Here is a 4,757-nt window from a genome sequence, read left to right on the forward strand (position 1 = left end):
GGTGGCTCCCTTTCTCTGGAACATCATTCCCAGTAGTGGGTCCTAAAACATGTTGCTATTGGTTCATGCATGCACTTGTGCACACATTCAACACTTCTGCGCATGCATCCTGGGCAGGTGGGTGGAGCCTTCCATCACCACTACTACCAGTTCGCAGAACTCGGGCGAACTGGGAGCAAGCCACCACTGTATTTCCCACAGAGATTAGAATGGCCCCTACTCTTTACACTTGCGGAAGGCGCTGAAGACCTGGTTCTGCCAATGGGCCTCGGGAACCCAGAATGGGATGGAGCCCATTAAATGGCTCGTGTGATCTGCTACTGCCAGGGTAGGGAATGGGGTAGGGGGTGATTTTATTATATTATACTATATTGATTTATTTGATTCTTTTTATTAGCTTTATTGTTTCAAATGTGGTTTTATATTCTGTAAGCTGCCTTGAGTCACTATGGGTGAGTAATATAAAACAATATAAAACAAACAAACAAATAAATTGATCCCAGATTCAGTTCTTGGACCTGCAGTGGAGATAATGGTTTACTAAATACATCAAACCAACCTTCCTTTGTTTCTAACTAACCCTCTTCTAAAAAGTTGCTTGTTATAATCATCTTCTTTGGCACAATCCAGAGAATGTATGTGTTGTGAAAAGATCTAACATTTTGCTATATTTTTTTCCTATTAACAGATGATCGTACTTTCTGCACCATCTGAAATAGAAGTTGATCCAGAAAATCTGATCTCTGAGAATGCCTTTTTCCTTCATTGGGAGGAATTCTCAGTATGAAATATGAGGATTGAAAGCTAAAGGACTTTTTAAATTTTATTCTATTTTATCCAAATCACACAAATTTACTGCCAGGTGAAGAAGAAGAAAAATAAATGAGTTGAAGTGCTGGATATTTTCACTAGAGGTCAGTCTTACTTTATACAATAAACAGCTTGTGATCCCTTGTGGATGATTCTTCCAGAGATCCCTATTTCCTTAATTAAATGGAGAAACAGAATGAAAAAAACAAAAAGGGATTGGGAACAAAACTTTCTGCTTGGATCCCCATTGAGGTTGCTTGTGGGAATCTGGGAGGGAGTTTAGAAATGAACCCTCTTCAGCTGACCGAGGAAATTGCCTGCTTGTGGAAGGGAACAAAGGAAGCTGTAGACCAGTAATGGTGAACCTATGGCATGGGTGCCACAGGTGGCATGCGGAGCCATGTCTGCTCGTATGTGAGCCATTGCCTTAACTCAGCTCCAATGAGCATGTGTGTGCTGGCCAGCTGATTTTTGGCTCACACAGAGGCCCTGGGAGTTTTTGGTTTCTAGAGAGCCTCAGGAGTGGTGAGGGAGGGCAAAACATGAGCCTATTGGGCCCACCAGAAGTTGGGGAACAGGCCATTTTTGGCCTCCAGAGGGTCTCCAGGGGACAGGGGAAGCTATTTTTGCCTTCGTCAGGCATTGAATTATGGGTGTGGGCACTCACGCATGAGCAATAGCGCGCACCCATGCTCTCTTGGCACCAGAGGAAAGAAAGGTTTGCCATCACTGCTGTAGACCATAAGGAAAATTGTACCCCAGCATACCTGTAAGGGTCCCCTTACTTCAAAGAGAAAGGCCTCGCCCAGCAATCTCTGGCACTCCACAATAACCTCTGAGTCTTTCCCTGGCTCTTATTTCACTACCTTCCTTCATCCGTTATATGTCAATTGTCAGCCTGAGTTCTAAGACGGCCAACTGCCATTTGCCCATCCACCAGCTGATTGGATGCAGAGGGAGAGAGGGAGGTGTGAAAAAAAGAAAAGATACAATAGCAATAGCAATAGCATTTAGACTTATATACCGCTTCACACTTTACAGCTCTCTCTAAGCGGTTTACAGAGAGTAAGCCTATTGCCCCCAACAATCTGGGTCCTCATTTTACTCAACCTTGAGCCTCCTGAGATTCAATCTGCGAAACTCCTGGCAGCCAGTGATCAGCAGAAATAGCCTGCAATACTGCACTCTAACCACTGGACCACGGAGGCTCTTCAGTCTTCTCTTGTGTCATACAACCTATGGTTAGTGTGAAAGCGTGGTTGGATGTCAACAAAGTGACAACTTTCCCAAACTTCCTAAGTGAGTCAACGTGTGCTAGATTTCTGTAAATAAACTCATTCTGGCTTCTTTCATTCAACAGTTCTTGTTTTAAACCTTCCCATTAAAAGTTGTATTTTATCTTAGGATGAATATATGTTTATCCCAGGCATGTTTAAATTCAGTTACTGTGGATTTACGAACCACGTCTGCTGGAAGTTTGTTCCAAGTATCTACTACTCTTTCAGTACAAAAATATTTTCTCATGTTGCTTTTTATCTTTCCCCCAACTAACTTCAGATTGTGTCCCCTTGTTCTTGTGTTCACTTTCCTATTAAAAACACTTCCCTCCTGAACCTTATTTAACCCTTTGACATATTTAAATGTTTCAATCATGTTCATTAAGTCTTTTCTGATATGTTTTATGCTTATCAGGAAAGACTTAATGAACTCGATCTGTATAGTCTGGAGGACAGAAGGAAAAGGGGGCACATGATTGAAACATTTATCTGTATGGAATCCATACCACATCTCAGACATCAACACCCTTGAAAATGTCCAAAGATATTTCACCAGAAGAGCCCTTCGCTCCTCCACTCGAAACAGAATACCCTACGAAAATAGACTAACAATCCTGGGCCTAGAAAGCCTAGAACTACGGCACCTAAAACACGATTTGAGTATTGCCCACAAGGTCATATGCTGCAACATCCTACCGGTCAATGACTACGTCAGCTTCAACTGCAACAACACAAGAGCACGCAACAGATTCAAACTTAATACAAACCGCTCCAAACTTGACTGTAAAAAATATGATTTCAACAATCGAGTTATCGAAGCGTGGAACTCATTACCGGACTCAATTGTGTCAACCCCTAAACCCCAACATTTCTCAGACTCTCCACAATTGACCTCTCCAGGTTCCTAAGAGGCCAGTAAAGAGCGTACATAAGTGCATTGGTGTGCCTTTCGTCCCCTGTCCAATTGTCTTTCCTTTCTTTCACCTATCATATATATTCTCTTCCTTTCATATATCCTCTCCTCTTAGTTCACTTTTACCCTTATATATATTACCACATGTCTATTTTTCTTCCTATGTATTTGTGTATTGGACAAATGAATAAAATAAAAAATAAATAAATAAATAAATATGTCAAAGGGTTAAATAAGGTTCAGGAGGGAAGTGTTTTTAATAGGAAAGTGAACACAAGAACAAGGGGACACAATCTGAAGTTAGTTTTCTTTCCAGTTAGGTAAACGCTCAAACCAAGAATGGTGCCACCCACACAAACACACACACACCGTATTTAGCTTGCCAAGAGGGTCATATTGGGGATTGTCAAGCATTTGGTCAAGGAGTGTGGAACCAACTCTCACCTCCGTGTCAATGATGGCATGACATCCCTCCATAATGAAACTCAAACTGGGCCACAACTCTCATTGTCGGGCTGGTGAGCCCGGGGGGGACGGACGGACACACACACAATGTGTATGTGTGTGTCTCAGAAAGCTTTCCTTCCTGTTGAACATAAACACATGCAGGCCTCCAGGGAAGTAGTCCTCGACTTATGACCGTTCATTTATTGATTGCTCAAAGCACACAAAAAAAAAAAGTCACTTGGGTCCATTTTTTTTAACCCTATGGGTTCTTCTACCCTTATTTCATTCATAGTCAGAAGGCTGGGAGGCTAATCTTACGAGTGCCTGCTGAAGACATTTTCATTTACTTGTGGAGTTTTAAAAACTGAAAAACTTAATTTATGAAGACAAGACAGCAGTGGAAGGGATGTGCTGATGCCTGGAGGCTGTTTGGGTCTGAATGGGTGTCAACAAGCTCAAACTCAATCCAGACAAGACGGAGTGGCTGTGGGTTTTGCCTCCCAAGGACAATTCCATCTGTCCATCCATTACCCTGGGGGGGGGGAATTATTGACCCCCTCAGAGAGGGTTCACAATTTGGGCGTCCTCCTCGATCCATGGCTAACATTGGAACACCATCTTTCGGCTGTGGCAAGGAGGGCGTTTGCCCAGGTCCACCTGGTGCACCAGTTGCGGCCCTATTTGGACAGGGAGTCATTGCTCAAAGTCGCTCATGCCCTTATCACCTCGAGGTTCAACTACTGCAATGCTCTCTACATGGGGCTACCTTTGAAAAGTGTTTGGAAACTTCAGATCATGCAGAATGCGGCCGTGAGAGCTATCGTGGGGCTTCCTAGATTCGCCCACGTTTCTACAACACTCTGTGGCCTGCACTGGCTGTCGATCGGTTTCCGGTCACAATTCAAAGTGTTGGTAATGACCTTTAAAGTGTTGGTAATAAACCTGGCATTGGACCAGAATACCTCCGGAACCGCCTTCTACCGCACGAATCCCAGTGGCTAATAAGGTCTCACAGAGTTGGCCTTCTCCGGGTCCCATCGACCAAACAATGTCATTTGGCAGGTCCCAGGGGAATAGCCTTCTCTGTGGCGGCCCTGGCCCTCTCGAATCAACTCCTCCCAGAGATTAGAATGGCCCCCACCCTCCTTGTCTTTCGCAAGTTACTCAAGACCCACCACTATATCACCAGGCATGGGGGAATTAAGACATCTCCCCCAGGCTTTCTTATATTTTATGTTTGGTATGTATGTGCTGTATGGTTTTTTAAATTGTTTGGGGGTTTTATATAATTTTATTATTAGATTTGTTCC

Source organism: Erythrolamprus reginae, chromosome 2 (genome assembly GCF_031021105.1).
Source record: "Erythrolamprus reginae isolate rEryReg1 chromosome 2, rEryReg1.hap1, whole genome shotgun sequence".
Lineage (NCBI taxonomy): Eukaryota > Metazoa > Chordata > Lepidosauria > Squamata > Dipsadidae > Erythrolamprus > Erythrolamprus reginae.